The sequence below is a fragment of the Sceloporus occidentalis genome, unplaced genomic scaffold (assembly GCF_023333645.1).
Source record: "Sceloporus occidentalis isolate IW3139 unplaced genomic scaffold, rSceOcc1.0.p SCAF_1, whole genome shotgun sequence".
Lineage (NCBI taxonomy): Eukaryota > Metazoa > Chordata > Lepidosauria > Squamata > Phrynosomatidae > Sceloporus > Sceloporus occidentalis.
The window spans coordinates 156,027,589-156,052,999 of NW_028316981.1; the positions used below are offsets into that span (position 1 = coordinate 156,027,589).

Sequence of the window (25,411 nt, forward strand, 5' to 3'; positions counted from 1 at the left end):
TAAGACATTAGGGATGCATCTACACAGCAGAAATAATGCAGTTTGATACCACTTTAACTGCCATAGCTCCATTCTACAAAATCCTGGGATTTGTAGTTTTTGTGAGACACTAGCACTCTTTGGTAGAGAAGACTGCAGACTTTGTAAAACTGTAAATCCACGAATTCCATAGAATGGAACTACAGAACTTAAAGTGGTCTCCATCTGCATTAGTTCTACAGCCTAAATCATCAAGTAATATGGTCAGTTTGGAAAGGGATGGTCATTTCATTGAGATAATCCTACGGTGTTGTACACCAGATACCGCATAGGTACTTTTTGTCTGTTCCAGGAAATGGAACTGTCAAGTTCTTAACTAGGACTTTTTCTGAGATCACTGAGCTTCTGCAGTATGGAAAACAGAGGACAATGAAGAAATGATGGGAGAATATTTAGGTAGAATCTCTTTTCCTGTAGCTTGCATCCATTGTTCCGGGTCCTATTCTCTGGAGCAGCAGAAAACAAGCTTGATCCATCCTCAATATGAAAGTCCTTCAAATACGTAAACAGGGCTATCATATCACCTCTTAACCATCTCTTCTCATGTGCTTGACCATTCCAACCTCTGCATTTTGAAGGCTACAGAACAAAGAGTTTTCAGTGAACCTCCTGTATTCATGTAAGAGGAGGGGCTGCAGTCCGTGCATTCTCTCCCATTGCCTCTCTCTCTCTCTCTCTTTTTAAGGGGGATGCCCTTTACAAAGTGAGTGTGGCAGCAATGTTGGGGCAGTGGCTTTTTAACTGACCCATCTGATACCCATCTTCACTAGCCACTGCAGCCAGCCATGGTGATTGTCTGTGCAGTTCATAGATTACAGGGAAACTCAGTAAGGAGAGGAACATGTGGTTCTCATAAACCTTTATTTTGGTCCTGGTTCTCCGTGACCGTAATATATAGACACATTATTTCTTTTACACTGCAAATGGAGTGCAACCCCTCCCCCCCAATATGATTGTATTTCCTATTTGGAACTTTTCCTTTTTTCCTTTAAAGGATTCTGTTATCTTCTCTCTCCAGTACTCTTCCTGCTAAGAACAAGGACAAAGTTGCCTCCCAATTAAATGCTAATCTCGAGTCTCTGTGATTGATTTGAATGGTTCCGTGAGCAACACATGCAGCGCTTCCAAGTCTGGATAAAAAATGGCAAGGGCTATCATCAATCCTCATGCTTGGGTATGTAATTCAAGCACTATTTAAAATTGATAAATTTCTTTAGCAAAAATCCAGAGAGCTCTAACCTACTTGCATGCCACCTATTTTATATTTTCCTGAATTTCTAACACAGCCATTTGGGGTTAGAGTGGGAACACTTCATCCAATAGCCAATAAAGAACGATAGTTCCGTGAGAGATCCCATACTTAGTATGCAGAAGTTTTCAGTCCTCAGCATTTCCAGCCAAGGAAAGGGAATGCCCCTATCATCTGGCCAGGGGCTGCTGTTGGTGTTGCAATCAGTGGCGTCACAAGGGTTTATTATTTATTTTATTTACAGTATTTATACCACGCTCTTCAGCCCTAAAGGCTCTCAGAATGGCTTACAGATAGTTATTCAGATGGTTCCCTGCCCTCAAGCTTGCAATCTAAAAAGACATGACACAAAAGGAGAAGAGAATGGTGGTGGGGAAAGGGATCAAGTCCAGTGGTTCTTCTCTCCCTCTGAGGCCTGGGCTGAGACACTTCCCCACTGACTTCTTCCCATACCACACCATACAGAATCCTTAGTAATGTTTTTTTTCTACCAGTGTTACTCATAAATCATATTTCTTGTATATCACTGAATGTAATAGCAATAGTTGTGATATAAACAACTAGCAAAATTAAAATTATACCTTTAAATTACAAAATTATATGCACAGCCTAAATGTATTTACATGTACATAGTTTCATGTGGTTAAAGTGAAAATTTGGTAAGATGTGATGTATTAAAATTTAAAAAATTAATTTTAAAAATTATTTTTTATAAAACAAAATTAAACTCTGATGCCTCTCCTTTCTCCTCACATTGAGCCTCATCTCACTCGCACCATCTCTTCCTCTGAGCCCCAGCATTTTAAAGGAATGCAGGCAAATGGCAGAGCCCATTTCTGCCCAGTGGCAGCTGTTTTGGGAGCCATGGTGTCATCCCCCCTTTAGGGTATCACCTGGTGCGGTCTGAACACTCCACACACCGCTAATGACACCCTTGGTTGCAATAGTTCATGCATACCTGCCGCACCTTTTATCTTTCCTGTGAAAGATCTCAAGTTAAGAGGGTAGGTGCTGCCAGAATGTTTGAGTTCTTTGGAAGAGGAAAGGGGATCTAGAAGCTGCTGACACACTGGCATGGAGTGGGACTTTGGAGCTTAGATTTGGGGCATCACAAGGGGGAAAGTGATTGCTACAATCTTGATTGGTTTACTGAGCACATTTTGCACAGGCATGCCTTTGAAGAGTGTTGAGAGACTTCATGTTACATGTTAAATCCATGTTACAACTGCAAGGTTGTCATTTCGAGTGGCATCTTGGGGTACTGATTCTGCTTTTTGGTGTTCCAGCTTCTTTTCTTTTTACTGCTGCTGCTGCTGCTACTACTACTACTGTACTACTAAAATTGTCTCTCTATATCCATAGATTCTTTATCCATGGATTCAACTATTTACGGCTTGAAAATATGTTCCAAATATATTCATTCCAAAAAGCATTTTATTATACCACTGTATTTAATGGGACTTGGACATCCTTGGAATTTGGTATCTACCAGGGAGGCAGGGGTCCTGGGACCAAACTCCAGCAGGTACCAAGGGTCCACTGTACTAATATTTATTTCTTACTTGCTTCTCACCAAGGGTCAAGGTGGGATACAACATAGACTAAAAGACATAAACCACTGAAACACATAGGTTAAAACATAAACACATTCAGTCATTGAAGCTCTCTGGGCAGGTTATTGTCTAGGGGCCGCTGATGAAAAGGATTTTGGGAAAGGATTTTTTTCAGTAATTGTCTGCTTTCTCTCTTCTGTCCTCTACACACACATACTCAAAAGGCAGAAACTCTTGTTTTTTGGTAACAAAAACAAGCATTAAAATGTCCCACACTTTCACATCCTTAACCCAACAATCTAGAAACTACATTTGAACTTCTAGAGTCTAATCCAGGTTTACAATAAACTTCCATATTGCCTGTAGCTATATTCATGTGTAATTAAACTGGGTAGCGTAAATGAGTCGATAGTAGAAACCTGTGACCTTGGTCAAGTCACACTCTCTCAGCCTTACAAAAAGGCAGAAGCAAACCCCCTCTGAACAAATCTGGTGATAGGTTCACGTTAGGGTCACCATAAATCAAAAACAACTTGAAGACACACAACAGCAAAAAATAAAATTAAATAATAAAAATAAAATTAAAAAGCACAAGGAGAAAAGTGTGTGTGTATGTGTGTGTGTGTGTGTGTGGGGGGGGGTAATCAGCATTCTAGCCGTGCTCTGCTTCATCACAATTTCTGTCACACATGGAAAAGGACTGTCTGGAAAGGAGAAGTGCAACCCTGATTTCTTTGGGTTTGAAATCCTGTGGTGAGTAATGCCTAAAAGGTATTCACCTCTTTAGAAAGTTGTCCTCCAGGTGTAGAAGGCAATGGGCATGCTAATGGAGGGGAAATGGCATGTATCTGTTTCCTGTCCAGTTATATTTTCCTAAATTTAATAATGCCTGAACAGGAGTAGTAATAGGGAGGACAACCAGCAACCATGAAACCAGAGGTTCTGTAGTTCATTCAGGCTACCAGTGTTTCACAAAAGACTAAAACAAATCAGGAGGCTAGCAAAGGTATATTTGGACTACTGTATAATGAGCCCCACTTCATTATACAGTATGTTTCTTCTGTCATTTACTTTTTGCTCCCCAACCCCCTTTGCAGAGCAACGTTTTTTCTTGCTTGGTTATTCAGCAAGAATAGTGTGATTAAAACTAAATGGGAGTTGGCAACCATTTGGCATCAGAGAGAGAAAAATGTTCTGGTCTCCTTCAAGAAGGGCTGTGATGGGGTGGGCAGGTCTCAGATGTGGTACCTGCCTTGCACTGATGAGAAGCAGCTTCTAGGGTAGAAGAGGTCTCTGTAGTCCCACCACAGTGTGCACTTTATTGTCACTGCCTTTGTTACTCTGGTTTCAGAGACCAGTGGCATGGTCACAGTTGCAAAACAGATGCATTATACATTTAAAATAAGGTACTGGAGGAGCAGTCCTGAGAAACTTCCAGAATCACTTTTGAGTTTAAAATCAAGACACATGCTCCCCTTGTTTTCAAGGAATATGCAGGTTTTTGACCCCTACTAAACATAAATGCTACAGGCTGAGTCTCCTTTATCCGGAATCCAAAATGTTCCAGAATCCAAAATGGGTGGCTGATACAGTGACACCTTTGCTTTCTGATGGTTCAGTGTACACAAACTTTGTGTCATGCACAAAATTATTTTAAAATATTATATTAAATAATCTTCAGATTATTTGTATACATGAAACATATATGAATTTTGTGCTTGTAGCTCCCATCTCCAAGATATCTCATTATGTATGTATGTACAAATCCAGGTATTTTGAAATTAAAAAAAAATAACAAATCACTCCTGGTCCCAAGCATTTTTGACAAGGAAGTCTCAACATGTAGAGTAAAAAAAAAAAATACTATTGTTATAGATACAAAAACAGGTGGAGGTAGGTGTCATGCCCCTCCCTGATCTGCTACAATCTTTAAAAGGCCAATCCTGGTGAGTCTTTATATAATCTAGATGCTAGTGCATAAATAAAATTCTAATCTCAGGATTGTATCTTATTTATATTTAATGTTGAACGTTCCATTTTCTGCTAAAGAACACAGTTGGCACGCATAGAGGTCATTTCATCTCATTCTCACAAGAGCAGTCCAGGTTAAGACAGACTAAGCTGAGAGGCCATCCATCACCAGCCTCCTTGCCCAAGCAAGAATCTCAGTTCTGATCTCCCCAGCCCAAGCCTTTCTTTTCCACACTTGTTTTGGAGAAAATAAGATGCTTTTCCAAAAGCAAATCCCAATACTTGGTGAGTAGGTGTGCTGCTGCATCATTTTCAAGTTTGCGTGGCATTTACTGCCCTGGATCCTTATTCAAAGGAACAGGAAGGCTTCTTAGTCACTTAGCCTTCCCTTCTTTCCAGTGCAAGGAAGGTTATAACTTATTAAGGGAAGCCACTCAGTTATCTAGCATCATAAACAGAGTGGTTATAAACTAGCCCAGTGGAAAGATTCGTAGCTGCACTGTAGTGTTAATGTGAGTGCTTATAATAGTGTAGTAAATAACTCATTTCAACACTACAGCTTGCAGGGCCCACAAACGGGGGCGTTTGAATGTTCCCTAGATTATTCCTAACTCTTCTATATTGGACAATAAAAGAAATTGCTTTCCAGTGTTTCTTCTCTCCGCCCCTTGTGTGTACCTGCTTACAAAACTATCTCATACATAATGCAGTGCAATAAAGTGCAGCACGTAATGGCTGTTTTGCCTTTACCCCAATGTGTAAATAGCAGGAGAAACCCATTATTCAAAATGTTGCCTTCAAACAACAATCTGAGCACGACAAACTTTAAATAATTTGAAAGGACGATGGAAACTGATATTTCCTTGGAGCATCTTTTAGGAGGCTCATCAAACAACTCTTCTCCCCCTCCCTTCCCTGCTGCCCTAGCTCAAGTGCCCAGAAAAATGGATGATTTTCCTTAAAGGTAAAGCTTCTCTGATTTGAAATGGTGCATTAGGATGCTGCTTTGGAAAGTCATCCTCAATTTCAGAATTCAGATGGAAGCATTTTATTTCTTTGCTTTGACCAATTTAGTCTGATTTTTAAGTGCTCTTTTTAATGAATACTGCAACAAATGTTGTAGATGAGCCTTGATTCTCCATATCCCCGTATTATTTGAATTTGCTCAAAATATGGATAGTATATAGAAATAATTCAAAAACACAGCTGTGTTAGTTTGGAAAATCAGTATGCAAAGGGAGCTTGCAGCACCTTTGAGACTAACTGAAAGAGAAAAGCTGGTGGCATGAGCTTTCATAGACTTGAGTCTACTTCTTCAGATGCATGTGGTGGACTGGAAAGCCCAGAGGCAGACTTATATAGCAGTTTATGTGTGAAAATGTCCACAGGTATGCAAAATGTTGTGGATGTGAAGATGAGGTAACATGTTCAGTTTTAATGATGGTCAATGGTCATTGAGGGAGAAGACAAGGATATTTCCTAAAACCAAGGTTAGTAGTCTTGATTAGCCAGTTTCTCTTTTCTGAAGTATGGTTATTGGAAATGCACACGGTTTTTCATTATGTTGTAAAGTTAGCATGTTGTAGTGCTTTGGGTGTTGAATTAGGACTCCCACAAACCAGGATTCAACCCCCTGCTTACTCTTGGAAAGCCCCTGGAGTGATCTTGGGCAAATCATCTCTCAGTTGTTGAGGAGGACAATGAAAATATTCTCTGAATAAATCTCATCCTCCCCCCCCTCCCACAGCAGGATAGGGTTGGTATATGTCAGAGTCAACTTGAAGGCACATAACAGCAGTAACAACAACTGCTTTGTCAAGAGACCAGACTGGACAGTCTGGAATATATACCCATATCCACTAAAGCAGGTGTGGGTAACTTCAGCAAGGATGAGGGCTAGTTTTCTACACTCCGAGGGCCACATGGAATGCCAAAAATGTAATAAACCTAAAGGTGACTAGAAGTATACATTTGGTTTAGAAAAACTATGCACTTGCTTTTTAAAATTGTTGAAAACTGTGTAAGAGAACCTCTGACTTACTTAAAAGGTACATGGATTGCTATTCGGGGAGGGGGGGGGGGTCTAGGGCTGCTGCCACACTGCAGACTGAATGCAATTTGGCATTGCTTTAATTGTCATAGCTCCATCCTATGGAATCCTGGGATTTGTAGTTGTTGTGACAACAGAGTTCTCTAGCAGAGAAGGCTAAGTAACTCAGAAAACTGATTCCCAGAATTCTATAGCATTAAGCTATGGGTTAATGTCTTATTAAATCTTTGGATTTGTCCTCAGAGAGAGACAGTTCACATTCCCCCCCCCCCCTTTTTCCAGAAAAAAAAAAAGAGTGCAGGTGTGTCAGAAGACTGGGAACAAAGAGCAGTGAAACAGCTTTGGCATTGTGTTATGCTCCAGGGCCACACTTTACTCACCTCTTCCTTAAAGTATACATGAAATTTACTCATGGTGGGATCGTCAGAAGTGCAATAAGTGTTTCATTACAAAATTACCCTTTCTTATTTAGAAAATATGCAGGAGTGGCTGTGTTGGCCATTTAGAAAATTCAAACAAAAATCCACCAAGCATGGGAGCTTATCACATGGGCTTTTGGGAATGGTCCCAGCGCAGAATGAAAGGGGGAGGGATGGGAATGGAACGAGGCTATCACTTGTTTTATTGCACAATGGAATGTCACCAATGCTGCTGGAAATGCCTGTTCCGTTCCACATCAGTCTCAGAGAGAAATATTTTCAGGAACTGCTCAGAAACAATCAAAAGAATTCTAGGATTCTGGCCTCAAAGAACAAGCAATAGGGCTGGATACAAAGGTGTGCAGCTCCTGGATCCATAGGTCTTTAGACAGACAGTGCTGAATTCACGCAAGAATTATAATCCAGTCTGGAATTCCTATGACTACCCTGCCTAGCAGCCCTTTCCCATTTGTGGCAAACTTACACTGCAATTCCATGCATGTTACATAGTTGTAAGGTCCATTATGGTTTATGGAGCTTGTTCCCTAGTAAGTAGTTTGAAGATTGCATCCTTAAAATATATATTATAGGAAGGCAGTGTCTTGCTTTGCTTTCTGTATCAGAACATTTTCCATCTGACTCAATGTTATTAAAACTGACAGCAGTTCTCTGAGATTATAAAGAGGAATTTTTCATACCTGGAGTTGCTGAGGATTGACTTTCTGTAGGGAAATTGGGTGATCTCCAACACTTGCCTAAGTATGATTCTTTTCAAATGAATGAGAGTCACAGTTTAAGTAGTGCTGGAAATTCCCAGTAGGTAACAACAGGGAGAAAAATTCATTGGTGCCCTTACTATATTATATAGTCAGATTGAAGCCAATCTTCCAATTAAAAGGATTTTTAAAAGTAAGTGACAAAGGATTAATTGGCTGATATATTTGACCCCCTCTTCAGTATTTATAGCATTTCAAGTTATTAGCTTTTTAATTAACACTGAAAGATCCAAAGGCACCTAATTGTATTCCAGTGTAATTATAGTAACAAATGACAAGTACAGAAATTAAAATTTGGTTGCTCTAATATTTCTGTTTAGGAATGTGCAAACACAGTGGACGACTTACTATTAAATGTCCCAACTGTGATGTTTTTCAGCTGAATGAGAAAGAGCATGTTCATAGCATGCTGTTAAGCATTCTCACATTCTTCTGGGATTGCGCCATGAGAACAGATGGTGTGCTAAAACACTACCCTTCTCTTTTTTTAAAAACCCTTCTCTTCAAGACTGATATGTTTACTGAATTATTTAGCACACATAGGCCTCTGTGTTGTATTAAGGTTTGTGTTGTATTAAGGATTTGAAATTTTCTCTCCTTTTTGCAGAAGAAAGGAAGGGTTTTCTGTTACAATAGTGACACTTGAGAGACAGAACTGAAGGATTTTTTGGCCCAGTCCAGGTGTTCTGAAACTGAGGAGATTACTACATGAGACATTTAAACTGAAATTACACCAGGAAAAAAGAGGCTTTGGCAATACATATTGCACAATGATGCCTCTGACACATAGCTGCTACATACTAATGGATGATTAGCACACCCCATTTCACTGACAGGGGAGACCCATCAATGGGTTTTCAATCGCACTAGTCCCCATATGTGAAATATGCCAGTAACAGCTATGTTATTGGCAGTCACATAGTCTCTCCTCCTCTCCTCTGTCTCTCCTCCTCACTATTCCCAAGCAGCCTGATTCCTTGGTTTTCACCCCCTATTTCTTTTTTTCCCTTTCTTTCTCCTTGCTTTTCCTTGACAAAATTGTCAAGGTTCTTATATTATTTGATCTGAAAAATTGTTTTGAGGTTTTGCTATAGCTCAGGTTAATGGGTAGGAAAACATTTAACTCAGACATGCAAATAGGTTCCCTTAGGGTTGCTTATGTCTATGCCACAAACTTTAACTGGTTTAATAGAGATTTCCTTTCCTGAAAGAATCTCCTGTTGGGGATGTTAGGAAACCCCAGCAAACTCACGAGAATTGCCAGAGTTCTTTGGGAGAAACCTTGGCAGTTAAACTGGTGATATCATTGGTTAAACCACTAGGTTTGTAGTATTCTGCTTCTCAATTGTCTAGATTTGACAGGGACAGTCCTGATTAATCCTCTACTGTCCCACTTGTATCAACTCTTTTTCAAATGTCTCAGTTTTTCTTTCTCCTCCTTCCACTTTCCTGATTTGTCCTCAGTTTACTTCAGTAGCTGCAAAATCCAAAAATAGTTTGCACTGAGTTAACTTAGCATAGAAGAAAGGAGTAGAAGATGAGGAAGAGGAATGCTGCCCTTCCCAGTAGGCCCAGGAAAAAGCAGACTGCTGCACCCTCTCCTAGGTTTTGTGTTCTTCCTCATTAATAACTTTTGCAATATTGAGCACAGCCTCATGTTCACATGGTGATTTTCATCTGTGAAATGTTGGAGGGTCCATAGTGTAGATATGCACTTAGTCTCCATTGGGTCCACTTGATGGGCTGATGGACTTTTTAGTCAGTTCAGCTAGGCTACTTCTTCCATTCACAATAAAGCTATCCCACTAGAAAACATATGTGCCTTTCCCCCAGAACAGTTTCTGAATTCCTATTTGTCCTTTAATACAAAATTAAAAGGATAGGAAACTCTGTAATTAACTAGCCATTACTTGGTTTTAACTTTAGTCCCACTTTGGGTCCTGCCTTGGGTCCCACTTTGGGAGAAAGGTGGGATGAAAATAAAATAAATAAATAAATAAATAAATAAATAAATAAATAAATAGTCTAGTCTTTGAAATTTACTTTGAAACACCCTGGATAGTTTTATTGTACTTTAAGAAAAGCAACATTTAAAAAGAGTTTCAGCCAAGATGTACTATGGATGGGATTGGTGGGGATTTTAAATTAGCACATCTGGAGAACACAGGTTGAGGATAGCTAATTTAGATGAAAATGGTCTGTAATTTCCTTTGATGCTCCCTGACCTAAATGCCTATATACCTGGTAATCTATCAGGACTTAGCACTCACACCAGTTCAGACAAATTGCCTCTTATGACAACCTTCCTGCCTTCTATCAAAATAACAGGGTCTTGGACCAACTATTGAAATAATTTTACCAACAAATGTCTGTCTGTCTATCTATCTATCTATCTATCTATCTATCTATCTATCTATCTATCTAATGCTGCAGTAGGCTAGAGCCTAGTTTTTTAGACCAAAGTTGTTTGTTCCCTCTAATCAGGTTGTGAAGTGGCCTTACAAAATCTGATTGAGAGAGAAATTAGCTGGCATTGGTGCAGGAAGTAAGATGTGAAAAAATCCTTAGCTCAGTATATAACGTGATCGGTTGCATTCACAAGAAACAGCTTTGACAGGTAGAAGAGAGAGGGCGCGTTCCCACTCGCTTATACACCGGTTTACAAATCGAATCCAAGGTGTATCGTTCTCACTCAATCCCGAGTTAACTCTAGAACAGTTCTAGAGTAACCCGCTATCGTTCCCACTGCGTTTCGAATCTGATTCGAACCCAAACATTTAAACTGGATCAGAAGCCTATAAACCGACACAAAAAAATAGTAGGTTTTACCCCGGGTTATCCCTTGATCCGAGATACGAATCCTGGTTTTTAAATGGGAACGTTTCGGTGTCTGATTCGGGTTCCACAGGATGGGAGGAGCGGAGCGCGATGGGCTGGCTCGGGGGAGTCGCCCTTTCTTTGTCCCCATCTGTTGTCACCGCCATCTTTCCCTCTTAGACTCTTAAGAGCTTAGGCGCTTAGGACTCTTAAGAGCTTAAGCGCCTCCTCATTGGCTCTTTTAAAAAAAACGCAAAATTTAAAATGAATTAAAAATGGTCAGGTAGTGGGAACGCAGGTAAAGGTTATATCGATGCATGTTACTCCGAATTATTGCGACGTCATGATGACGTCTCTTTGATTGACAGCCGAAACAAGTGAATGTGAACGAAAAAGTAGCAAAACTGATTTAAATAAACACCAATTCATCCATGAATGGGAACAAAACCAGGTCAATTACACTGAATCAAAATAAAACGTTACGTAAATGGGAACGATACAAATAAACCGATTTGAAAAGCGGGATAACACTCGCTTTATTTTGAGTTGCTTTAAAACAAACTGCTGTATTTAAAATCGTTTTAAATCGCAAGTGGAAACGCCCCCAGAGAGGTACACTATCCATTCCCAAACTCTTTTGCAGCCCCCACAAACCTTGAAAACCTTCTTGAGAGAGCTAGAGAACTCTCCAGCATTTTTGTGTGTGTCAGACAGGGCTGCAGAAGGGAGAGGAGTGCCCCAAAAGTGCTGATGTCACCATAACATTTACTCTGGATTTAAGACATAGACTTGATTTCATTGACCTAAATCTAACATCAACCAGTTCTACACTAGCTGCTTTTACCCAAGCTCACAAGCCTTCCAGAAAAGGTTATATAATGGCCAAGGGACAGTTATTTAGATGGTGAAAATAATCCAGGTAGAATCCAGGTTGAATCTTTGTTGTTCACATACATTTCAAATGCATCCAATTAAGGCTTGGGGGGGGGGGGCTGCGAAAACCCCCACTTAACCCAGAATAATTGACCTCGGGTTTATTCCCTATTTTTTCTCAAAGATTTGCATTCTCAGCTGTGAATAACCGATGCAGATAGACCCGGGATAAACAAGTATAAAACTCTGTTTGCCTTGAACGTGTTTCGAATACATCTGCTTCATCATCTTTATTTGAGTGCTGGCACATGTGAGCAACAGAACTTGCAGAAATGCACATAGATTTGATTCTGTAGCGTTAACAACAAACCCAGAATGTGTGAATGAAATCATTAGCATCCTGATGCACTTTATTGTACACATTTTTCTTGATGTACATTTTTGTACACTGTCATCATCTTCACATCATTTTGGGTATATCCCATTTTCACCCAAAACTGGGACACATATACCTTTTTGCATATGGCTCCTACTGTGTGCATTTCCCTGTTGCACAATGTGTGTTATTTGCATATTTTTCAACCATATCTATTTTTAGTCACTCATTTTTTAACTGTATACATTGTTTTGTGACTTTTTTCTAGGAAGCACACCATGAAGATTGCAAATGAGTGACTCTCTGACAGAAGGTAAGCTCAGTCTTACAACAGATCTCAGGAGGTGTGAAATAGATATTTTCATCAAAAATCTCAACATGAATTATTTTCCCCCACACTTTCATGCAAGAGTAATTCTAAACTCTGGTAGACTGGTGATGGTAGGAAGGAGAAGAGAGAGGAAACTGAAACTTAGGTTCCTCACTCACTCTGGCTGCTAATACTGTATGTATAAACAGCCTTGCAGGGAGCCACCATCAGTTCCACACAGGGACATTCTGGCCAATATCCTGCATTGAGGTTACACGGGAAAAATTACCACATGCAGAATTATTGTTGGATCTACTATGAAATGCTTGTGTTAAATGGAAACATTGCACAACCAAGCATTCAGCCAAAGGAGCACTGCTATTAGTTTCAGCAAGGGCAGGTGGATGCACATCAGCTGAGGATAGTCATAGATATGTTTCAGGGCAGTATGTTAACCACCCTGCTTTTCCATCCTTGAATTTAATACAGATATTGCACATCAGACAAAAATGTCTTAACTCCTTCTGAAAGAGATACACAGGATTCTGGACTGTAGTTGCTAGACTCTGTAGGTGGCTTCCTGTGCCATCATTTCTTGCATGATATGAACAAAATCCTTCAAAATATGCCAAATCTCCATGATGAAATGTGCTCCAAACAATTGGTTTCCACCTGCTGCAAGTATTGCAGCTTGGATGTAGATAAGCCTGCAGGTGTTGAACAAAGACCCTTGTGGCATCTTTGAGAATAACTAATTTTTCATGGTAGAAATCCTAGGCCTCTCTGCATGATAGTCTGCATGAGTGCAGCGGAGTGAGCCTGTGGGAATCGTATAGCAGAACCTACTGTATTAAAGAGACTATCTTTTATTGTATTTTATTGATGTGTTTTTGTATGTATTTTATAGGTTGTAATTGCACCTCGATTCATTATTATTATTATTATTATTATTATTATCATCTTGATGTTTCTTTCCTGAATGCAAGATGTACTAGCAAATCTCTCTATAAACCAAGGCAATTGCTTATTAATGGCTTCCCCTGTCCCCCATGCCTGAAGATGCATTTCAAAATACTGGAGGGAGAGAAGGCTGTCCTCCTACAGCACACTAGATAATAACCCCAGAACAGATTTGCCAATGCTGTTATTTTGCTGGCCTCAAAGGAGGGTTTTGCTGGCCAGTGTTACCTGGAGACATCGCAAGATGGCAGTGCAGTTTGTAACTAAGAAGAAAAATAAAAGTAGAGATAAAGTGCTCTATTAATATTTCACTACCAAATAATCCATACTGAGATATATAGTCTTAATATATAGAAAGACTGAAGAGTTACATCATGACCAAGTATATATAGTTCCTTCGGTTTGATATCTATCATGTTAAGTGCAACCTTTGAAGTTGACCCTATGGATCCTATGCTTTATTGGTATTTATAAAATGTTAGCAGCTTCTTCAGCATTGAGACTTCATTGTTACTAACATACAATGCCCTGGAAGAACAGGAGTTGATAAGCATCTTTGGATAATCCACCCATTTTGTTATGAAATGCTAATAATGTGAGTTTTTAAAATAATACATTGCATTTTTAAAAATGCTGTCTTACAACGTAATGATAAAAATCATGCCAGATCAATCTCAAATGGTTATCACAGGGCTGAGGAACACGTGCCCTTCCACAGTTGGACTCAGACTGTCATCAGCCCCAATCAGCCTGGCCAACAATGGGGGGATGATGGGAACAGTGGTACAACAGCAACTGGAGGACCTCTGTTTGCCCATCTCAGACTATCCATTTGCCTGAAACCTTACATTGCCTTAGAGGGACACCGCCGCGGACAAATGAGAACAGTGCATGCTGGAGGAAAGGCCACAACTTCATTAGCATACCAAAACGTAGGGTTGGCTCCAATGCATGAGGTCTGGATCTGTCATTCATCAGCCCAGTGCTGAGTGAATGAACAAAGGTGCTTGGTCACGGCTAAGCTTCAGGATGGCAAGGGATTTTGTTAACGCTTACGCTCCAACCGTTTTGGCGATTGATCGCATATTTGCAACGCGCATCAATGCCTAACTATCCCTTGTCAATGGAGGGGGAGCTGTGCCGATTATGCCCCCGCAATGGCAACCCGGCATCACTCGCAGCCACCCCCCCCCATGTCCGGATGGACTCCTGATCCAGTGCTACACAGCCCTGGAAACCACGCTCACCAGATCCAAGACCTATGCAACCGCCACTGAAGGCAGGGACTGTCTTCCACCAACCCTACAACCCAGCACACCCAGAGTTGCAAGAGTCCTTGTTTGGGCGAATGTAGCCCGCGAAAGCTCCCGACTTCCATCTCCCCAGCCTTTTTATATTGTCCACTGTCAATCCACATTGTGCAGCCAACGTGGCAGCCCCGATCCAGAACGAGTGGCCCCCGAATTCTTGCGGTGGCAAGTCAGGGCTCCTCAGGGCCATCCACAGCACCAACACCAGCTGGTAGCGCATCAGCAGGGTTCCATCAGCATGAATGAACAGGGGGCCTCCTTTATTGGGGCACGCGGCCATGAACCACTTTAGCGTCTTTACCGGGCACAGATGGGAGCCACGGAGCCTCCGCAGTTCAATAGTTGTTCCCTTCCCCAGCTGGTCACACTTAGACCTGCGAAGAACTAAGTAAACAACATTATGTGCAAAAGATACATCATTAACTTGCAAGGCCCACCCCGATCTATCGGCCCTGGAGGCAGGAATCAACTCCCCTATCCTGAAGGCCCCGAAGAAAGCCATGATGAACGCTGCTTTGAACAGATCTGCCTCCAGGGAGGAGACACAAACCGAAGGCAACTGTCTCACCAGCTTGTCAAGGAGCACGAAACATATGGGTCTCCTCCCGTCCAAGTTGGATTGGTGTGCTCTCCTCCACCCCTCCAGTGTCCTCTTGACCTGGAAGGTGGCACAAGGGTCTGGGTGTCCCTCGGCTTTGGAAAAGAACAAGATCCCCGCTAAATGTACTGACATAGTCCGAGGTGATGTGCCGGCTACTCTCAGCCACACCAGGAATCTGAGCACGATGTGGGACTGTATAGGCTAGTGGGCCTGCAAGTTGACTGACTTGAAGAAGACCTGAAGCTTCGCCATAGCTCTATAGTAGGCTCTGAGAGTGGCGGGAGCCACGGATGTGAGGATGCCCTGCATCACAGCAGCTTGCCAACCTACCACAGCTCCTCCTGGAAAGGCATGGGCAAGGGGTCTGCCTCGGGCGCCAGCAGACGAAACCTGGAGTCCTGGAACCGGGAAAGAGAGTCTGCCACATTATTTTTTAAACCTGGTACAAAACGGGCCCTGAAGGTGATGTTACGTTGTAAGCAGCGGAGCACGAAGTGCCTGACCAGCTACATGACCCTCTCAGATTTGGAACTCTGGTGGTTGATGATGTTGACAACAGCCTGGTTGTCACACCAGAAGCAGATAGCCTTGTTGCTGAAAGCCTCATCCCAAAGGTGGATGGTGACCACGATTGGGAACAGCTCAAGGAAGGTGAGGTCATGGATAATGTCGCTATTGGCCCAATGCTCAGGCCACCGCTTGGCGCACCAATGGCCCTGGAAATAAATCCCAAATCCCAAACTCCCTGCTGCATCGGAATGGACCTGCAGGCCCTGGCCCAGCTCCCAGGATCTCTGCCAAATGGACACCCCATTGAATTGGTTGAGGAAACTCTCCCAAACAGCCAGATCCTGCTTGATGCCCCGAGTCAAGCGGACATGATGATGTGCAGCTGTGACCCCCGTGGTGATCCTGGCCAGCCTGGCACAAAAGGCTCTGCCTGGTGAAACCACCTTGCATGCAAAGTTGAGGTGGCCAAGCAAGGACTGGATGTCCTTTAAAGTCGCCTTGTTGGCCGAGAGCATGGGCCTAATCTTGTTGTGGAGCGCTTCTAATTTGTCAGAGGGGAGTCGAGAAATGCCGGCTACCGAATCAAGCTGAATGCCTAGGTAGGTGAGAGATGTGGCGGGGCCCTCGGTCTTGTTGGGGGCCAGCGGGACTCCTAGTTCTTGAGCCAGGGTCTGGAACGTGGCCAGGAGTTTGGAACATGTGTCAGAGCGTGTCTCACCCATGAAAAGGAAGTCATCCAAGTAGTGGGTGACCAGGGGTGAAGCCGCCCTGCGTTTGACCTCCCACTCAAGGAAGGTGCTGGAGGTCTCAAAAGCTGAGCAACTGACAGAACAACCCATTGGCATGGCCTTGTCAAAGTACCATTTGCCTTCTACCTTGAAGCCCAAAAAGCAAAAATCATCAGGGTGCACCGGCACCAGTCGGAATGCCGATTGGATGTCACACTTGGCCATGAGGGCCCCCCATCCGCAGGAGCGGACCAACCTGACTGCTTGGTCAAAGGTGGCATAGTGGACAGAGCAAAGCTCCGGCGGGATGGTGTCATTGACCGAACCCCCCGGGGGGTATGAAAGGTGGTGAATGAGCCTATATTCGCCAGGGGCCTTCTTGGGGACCACCCCCAAGGGGGACACTCTGAGGTTGGGCAGGGGCGGCGACAGGAAAGGGCCCGCTACCCTGCCTGCCTGAAGCTCTTTGTTGACCTTTTCAATTAGTACATGGGGCATGTCCCGGGCAGATTTCAGGTTCTGGGCGTCGGAAGGCAGCCTGGGGCCCGCCGCTGGGATCCTGAAACCTTCAGTGAAGCCAGATGCTAGGAGGGAGGCTGCTTTCCTGTCGGGGTAGCGCTGAAGCAGGGGGAGAAAGGCCCCAGGCCGTACGGGAGTGCTGGCCAGCCCAAAACCCAACGAGGCAGCTGGGGTCAGCTCACTGGGGACCCCCCACCTTTCCGGAGTCAGAGCTGGGGGCTCCCTTCTTTCCGGAAGCTGCCTGGGTGGGGCGTCCCGAGCGAAAGGGCTGTTGGGATCCAGAAGGGCGAGCGCATGCTATCTTGGCGTGGGGGCCAAAGCACAATTCGCAACAGTGGTCAAACTTGCACTGGGGGCGAACATACTTCCCCGAGTTGAATTCCCAGCAGAGGAGCCTCCTGGAGTCCCGCTTTCCCTGCCACTTGGCTGAGGGCCTGGCTCTGGCATGAGGACCAACTTCAAGCAGCCAGATGTTGCTCTCTATGAGATCCCATCTGTCTAACCCGCTCTGGGAAGCCCTTTGCCGGAAAGCTGAATCGTAGGCAATGGCGGCCACCTCGACCCCAATGGACTGTGCCCTGAGGACGTTCAGCATGTGGCTGATGAGGTGCCACCCCCACTCAGGGTAGGCCATGGCAACCACTGCCATGAACACCCCATACCCCTCCACCCAATTGAGGAAGGTACGCTCAGCCGGAGGAGTCTTGTGACCCTTCTTGTCCTTCCTGGAGGACAACACCACCCCTGCTTCTTCCCCCTTTGGCCTGAGAAGGGAAAATACATCAACAGAATAACCCCGCAGGATCTTTCTCCGGACTCTGTTGGGGAGGTGGATGCCCGGAGGGTTCTCACCCCTGGAAAACGTAGGGAAACTGGCCGCCTGTTGGTCAACCCAAACCCCTTGGAGTCCAGGACGCTGGGTCCTGCACCTGATGGCCCACGCGGGCATGCCCAGGATCAGCGCCCCTTCCAGCCAGTAGTGGTCCCTGGAAGCGTTGGGCCCCAAGCACTCACCACCACGGCCGAAGCGTTGCCAGGTGGCAGAGGAGGAAGTGGTGTTGCCTCCTCCCTGCCTTGGCCATCAGTGTGCCGGTTAGCCGGAGAGGCTGCTGGTGGTGGAGCTGTTGGAACAGGAATCACAGAACTGGCGGAGGAGCCCGATGAGGACGCAGAGCCTCTGGAAGACGTGCTGGAGTTGCTAGAGGAAGAAGGGTGACGCGTCCACTTCTTCTTCCTCGCCGGAGGCAGTGCTTGAGCCCTGCTCTCTCGAAATTCTCTGATCAGCTCAGCAATGGACTGCTGCATGCTTGCCAGAGCATCATCCCTGTCTGGAGGCGAAGCCTGGGCCGTGGGCTGGGTCCTCTGCCTCTTGGGCTGAGCGGGGGCGCGCGTGGGGGCCTCCGCTGGTCTCTTTTGCTTTGTCCGGGGGGGCAATTCGGCCCAGGACTTCCTGGGCTGGCCGGAACGCCCCCTAGTAGCTGGCGGGAGTGGCTGCTCATGGGCACCGCTGCGCTTGGAGGGCATGATGCAGGCAACCCAGTGAATCCTGAATTTTTTTTTGTATATATATATATATATATATATGTATGTATGTATGTATCAGAGTTGCAGCCCTTTGTCCTCTAAATAAGCCCCCTCGGGCAACTCACACACAAACCAGCCCCTCCTCAGAGCTATCGAGTGGCTGGGAGTATTGTGTTGCAGCTCCAGGCCCCAGGAAGGCGGTGGGGGTGTGTGTGCCCAAGATGGACGCCGCCCTTGCTGGGCCGCCCCTGGCCCTTAATGTCCTCCAGCGGCTGCTACCGCGCCTCTCACAGCTGTGACTGCTGCTGTGGCACTGGCTGCTGTTGCGGTGGTGGCGCGGCGGCGGCAAGCGATAGGCTCTCATGGAATGGCGCCAGCTCCCTCGCCTCATGGGCCTTTTTAAAGGCCCACTGGCCAAGGGAGGTCGGCAAAGGGGGCCAGAGCCCTCCCCCCAGCTCCCCAACCAATTACGGGCGACACCATCTAGTGACGCCGCCCAATCAGCGGGTGCTTCCGCCCGCAAAGCCCGCTGGGACCTGTAGTCCCAGCGGTGCGGGCGGAAGTCCCGCCTCCCGCCCTCCCTCCGGGCCAATCGCGGCTTGAGCGGCCCCACGCAGGGGCTTCTGGGGCCGCTCAAGCTGGGAAGGGCTCGCTGCCCGCCGCGGGGGGCATCTCCCAGCGGCAACTGGGCCGTCCCACCGAGGCGGGCAGCCTCATTTATGTAAAATTATCTAACATTCTCTCATTTCTGTGCATTGGATGGCAGATTATCTCTTGCAAAATGAGGTACAAACTTCTCTCTATCTCTTCCCTCCACCACCAAGATTTCCAAGGCTTGTGGATTGCAAAATGGGATCCAAACCTCTCTCTCTCTCTCTTCCCTTTACCACCAGCATTTCCAAAATGGGGTACAAGCCTCGGCATACTCTCTCTCTCCCTCCCTTGCCTCACCAGCTGTTTGCTGGCTATGAAGGAAGGCTGAGGGATAAGACACACACAGAGAGACATGAGAGTGCACTGGGACTCAAACAGGGAGGCAAACTCTCTGTCGCCTCAGCAGCTGTTTGTTAGATCTGGCTATGCAGGAAGGCTGAGGGATAAGACACACACACACATACAGGAGAGCTCACAGGGACTCAAACAGGGAGCTGTTTAACCCTCTCTGGCTACGAAGGAAGCATGGGCACTTCTTTTAGGAACTCTATAAACAGTATTAACTTATTGTCCTGTATATAAGTTGACTCATGATTTTAGAGTCCATTTGGGGCATAAATATCTCAACTTATAGTTGAGTATATGTGGTAGAGCTCAGATGTGGTGTCATGCATTGCCTAGCAGTTCTGAGCTGCCCTGCAAGTGGTAGCCAAAAGAGTAGAGATTGATTCAGGAAAATGCTGAGCACAGTGAAATCAAAAGTCCACTTTGAAAAATACCATTAGGAATGTATGAGGAACTTGCATCATCAAGATTCCACCGTCTTCTTCCCAGAACACCTGGGAACTGGCTGCAGTTTGCAGCCAGAAACATGTGCATTTCTTGCAACACTCACTGCATAACAAGTGTGTGTGTGTGTGTTTGCCAGTATGTACTAATGTTTTTTTAAAAAAACTGCACAGAGAAAAATATATTTCTAAAAGCACACAAACATGTTTATTCAGTCAGTGTATGCATCTAAAATGCATACAATTTTAACAATGGGCACAGTTACCTTTAGTAAAATGTACATTAAAATAGATGTGAAATATTTGGGGGTGAATAGAGTGCATATGCATAGAACTGGAGTGGAATGATCTGGGGTGTTATTAAAGTGTGTCAACAACCCCCCCCCCCAAAAAAAAAAAAGGCAACACCAAAGATAAACGTACTATCTAAAGAACTGTCCAAAGACATCTTTCTTTTCCCATATCCATAATCACCACCTGCCTGGTAGCATCATTTTTAATGGGCTAGAATGTTTTTCCTTTTTCCTCTTTTTAATATTTCTTTTTAAAAAATGTTCTTATTTTGTACAAGTTTACATTATAGGTCTTGCATGAATGCAATCTACCATCACCTCTACTACCTACAGTTTTACCAGTGTTTTGCATCCATTTGAAGATTTGCCTTTTTCCATGTGCACTTCTCAAATAGGTGTATATTTCTTTGCAGATAGCCCAAGGATATCAGAGAGCAAAGTGAATCAGGCTTGTGGACAATTTGGCATAAACCTATTAAACCTTGGACTGAAATCAGATTCCTCACACTTTCCAAGTCATTTATTTCTTTTTAAAATTTATATCCCACTTTTCTCCTGCATAGGACCCTTAGTTCAGAAAGTCAGTATGCAAAGGGATCTTGTAACACCTTTGTGACTAACTGAAAGAGAAAATTTGGTAGCATCAGCCTATGAAGTCTATGAAAGTTCAAGCTACCAACCTCTTTCTTTCAGTTATGCTACCAATGTCTCTCTTTTATTTGGTCTCAAAGTTGCTACAAGTTCCCTTCCCTACTGGTTTTCCAGACTAACACAGCTATGTCTTTGAATTTGTTCTGAAAGAAAAATGAAGCAAATGTCTTTGCAGTAATTTGACCCCAACGCCTCAAGTTCTAAGATCAATACAGGATAAATTTCAGTTCCATTCTTGGCTGTATTTATTTTATTTCACATCTGATTGCTGCAGTAGCTTTGTACCTGGACTTATTTCTATTAATTCACATTACGTACAGAATATATCTGCAAGCTTATCTGCAACTGAATATTGTTGTTGTGTTTCTTCAAGTCAATTAGATCATATGGCAAACCTAAGGTGAATCTACCTTGGCAAGATTTGTTTAGAGGAGGTTTGCCTTTGCCTTCCTCTGAGGCCGAGAGAGTGTGACTTGCCTAAGTTCACCCAGTAGGTTTCCATAACTAAGCAGGGATTCAAACTCTGGTCTCTCTAGTCCAACACACAAACTACTACACCATGCTGGCTCTTGCAGTTAAAAGCTTCAACCATTTCAATAGCTTCAACCTTTGGAAAGAGCTGAAAATGTTACATGTTCCCTTTTAGTTTTGAAAAAAGACAACCCCCCCTCCCTCTCTTTTCATTCCTGCTTTGCCCATTTACACCCATGACATTTTTTGCTTCCCCTTTCTCTCTTTTTCATGAGGCTAATTAATTACTTCAGAAGGAACAAAGGAAGAGCAAAGAGCATTGGCAGAATCTTTCATGGCTTCCTGCAGCAAAGCAAGCTGAACCATCTTGGCTTCTGTGCACAGTTTGCAGATGGTAATTGTATAAGAACTGTTTGTTCTCAAGCTTCATGTCAAGAAGGTAACTTACCTGGGAAGTTTTTCTTGAATGCCTAAAAAAGAAGGGGAACAAAGATGCAGTAAATTTATTCTGCCAGGAGTGTGTGTGTTTTCTGATACTAAGCTCTCAAGGAATGAGAGAAATTTCAAAGAGCAAAACTGAAGTAGTTGAGGAAATGATATGGATGTGCAAAGATTCTGCCTTGTTTTGTACATGTCTGGACGCTTTATTAATATAACCACAAAACTGTCTGACAAGGGCCTGGAAGCAGCAGGCAATAAATTCTGTTCAATCAGTAAAGCAAACTTTATCTGGAACATGGATTAGATTCTTGAGGTTCAAAAGTGAGATCTTTGAGGCTCACAGTTGGCAGGTATGGACATTACAAACACCTGAAATTTTATGTTATGTTTAAATGCCTGGGAACTATAGAATAGTGCACACAAAATACTCCATGGCACCATAATTCTGAGCCTTTTATACTCCATTATCCTGTTTTATGTTTAACTGAATATGTAAATCAATAATGTGAATCATACAGCCTTCCAAATATTGTTGGACTGCAGCACTTAATGTCCCTAGTCACCACAAGCAATGATGAGGAGTAATGGAGCTGCATTTGACCAACATTGGGAGGGCACATCATTATCACCCTTGGGTAACATAATATCCTTTGACCATTGTTATCACCTTGCTCAAACTTACCTCTGGCATCAGTGGTTGAACACTGGGACTCTTTGGTCCACATTTATGTTGTCCTTTTGAACTTAAAAATGTGTTGCCTGTAGTTACCAAGGTATTTGAACATGCCTTGAATCATAATGAATGGTTCAATGATTATCATATCCCAGTGGGCCCAGATGAAACAAATGGAGATGCTTTGACTGAGAGTTACTGCATGGTAAAGGGTTGGACTGGATGACCCTTGTGGTCTCTTCCAACTCTATGATTCTATGATTCTATGAAATGTTTAGCAGTTCTGATGTTACAGACATGTGTAGCTAATACCCCAGAGGACAGGATCAAAATTCAAAATGACCTTATTCGAAATCTAGGCCAAAGCTAAGAAAATGAATTTCAACACAGAAATGTAAGGTACTGCACTTAGGGCAGAAAAATGAAATGCACAGATATAGGATGGGTGACACCTGGCTGAACGAAACTACGTGTGAAAGGGATCTGGGAGTTCAAGTAGACCACAAGTTGAACATGAGCCAACTGTTAGAGAAAAAGATCTTTGGGATGGTTGATGTCTCTTGTTACCGGTGGTTCTGAACTGGTACCAACTGGAACAGATGCAGTCTTCTCAGCTACTTAATATCAAAGTAACTTCCACACAGATTTTCACTCAAATGAGGGTTTATTGACTTTGTTGCTATTTACACTTTACAGCAGGCTACTATACATCTATTCTCTTTCAGAGTCCATGCTAGAAGCTCGAATGTGACATCAGTCTTTGTTCTCACACAAGATCAACCTTCCCACCAAGTGGACACACCTCTTCCCCATGAAGTCACCATACTACACAAGACCATAACAATAATACATTTGTTTGTATTATGTCTTAGGCAATGTCCTTGAAGACTTGTTCTTCCAGGCCTAGGCTTTCTGGCCTGCAACAGGAACCATTTTTAAACCTTAGTTAACTATTGACACATCTGAACATTTTCAATACAAATTAGAAATATATTTTAACACCAACAGTGCGACATGGCAGCTAACAAGGCCAATGTGATTTTAGGCTGCATCAATAGAATATTGTGTCCAGTTCTGGGCACCACAATTCAAAAAGGATGTTGAGAAACTGGAGCGTGTCCAAAGGAGGGCGACCAAAATGGTGAAGGGTCTGGAAACCATGCCCTATGAGGAACGACTAAAGGAGCTGGGGATGTTTAGTCTGGAGAAGAGAAGATTAAGAGGTGATATGATAGCCCTGTTTAAATATTTGAGGGGATGTCACATAGAGGAGGGAGCAAGCTTGTTTTCTGCTGCTCAAGAGACTAGGACCCGAAGCAATGGATGCAAGCTACAGTAAAAGAGATTCCACCTAAACATTAGGAGAAACTTCCTGACAGTAAGGGCTGTTTGACAGTGGAACACACTCCCTCAAAGTGTAGTGGAGTCTCCTTCCTTAGAAGTCTTTAAACAGAAGTTGGATGGCCATCTGTCAGGGATACTTTGATTGAGAGTTCCTGCATGGCAGGGGGTTAGACTGGATGGCCCTTGCGGTCTCTTCCAACTCTATGATTCTATGATTCCATAAGTGTGTATCTTGAGGATGTGGGAAGGTAGATAATGCAATGGTACAAAACAGTCTTGTTCTTCTCCTGCTAGGGCTGGGAAATAGATACCGCTCAATAGCTGATGATACTGATCCATAGAGACCAATGACCTGACAATATAAACCAGTTTGCTGTATTTGATCCTAAATATGCTTAACAGGAGGTAAATGTAACTGAGCACACCAGGACTTACCAATGAATAACTATATGACTGGAGAATTCCCACTCAGCCACTACCATGCAGGAAGACACAACCAAAGCATCCCCATACAGTGAAAGTAACAGTAGGTTGTTTCATAAGGAGAACCTGTGATATACAAAGGCATTGAAGTTGAAGGGCTTAATCTCACCAGTCTCTGCTTAGCATTGGGATCCTGCCTTTGAAAATGTGTTTGGAAACTGCAGCAGCTCCGGGTCAGAACAGAGCTTCTGACTGGAACTGGTTATAGGGAGATCAGAAACTTCTCATTATAGCAACTTCACAGGCTACCTGCTTTTTTCTCAGCACAATTCAAAGTGGTACATATGACTGTTAAGGCCCTATATATAGTAATAGCAATAATAATAGCAAGTACATTTCTATACTGCTTATCAGTGCATTTAAGCACTCCCTAAGTGGTTTACAATGTGTAAACTAATCCAGAATATGTGAAGGACCTCTATGTCTTTCCATGTTGAAATCCTCAGGGGATGTTTTTTCTCTCTCTCAGTGCCACCAATATCACAATCACATTCAAAGTTGTAAGAAAGGGATTTCTTGATGACTGTTCCCAGGTTGTAGGACTCCTTCCCTCAGGAGACTAAGCCAGCACTACTGTCCTTGTGGTGATAGGCAAAGAACTTCAGATTAGAACAGGCTTTTGGCCACACACAGGTTACTGTAGAAGGATTAGGAAGCTTGCTTCTCACTGCAGCTTAGTCTCATGCAGCACCACTGCTGGTCCAGAGAGGAAGGCACATGGGTCCCTAGGCTCGTTCTACCTGAGTTCTGTGCTGTGGAAGAGAATGGGTGGCAGACCAGTGAGGGAGGAGGACGAGACCCCCCCAACAAAATTTGGAAGCTGGCCTTGGATTTGGGGACATAGTCCTTACTTGTTCCCAGATGAAAAGACATTACAATTTGTATGGGGATCTTTGCTTAAGGTCTTGGTCCTGGAGCATCACAGCATCGGAACAAATGCACGCCTGTCTCCTCATAATAGTGTTTGGCAACTGTGAAAGGGACGGGGCCATTTTCACTCCCACATCTCCTCAGTGAGCCACCGTGGC

The 25,411-nt window shown here is 43.7% G+C and overlaps 1 long non-coding RNA gene across 1 annotated transcript; it reads left to right on the plus strand.

The window, feature by feature from the left end:
- Positions 1–1,063: 1,063 nt before the first annotated feature.
- LOC149322483 (uncharacterized) lies at positions 1,064–21,835 on the plus strand. The gene is made up of 3 exons (XR_016279909.1): positions 1,064–1,213; positions 12,392–12,436; positions 21,718–21,835. It is a non-coding gene; the product is annotated as an uncharacterized LOC149322483 (long non-coding RNA).
- Positions 21,836–25,411: the final 3,576 nt, after the last annotated feature.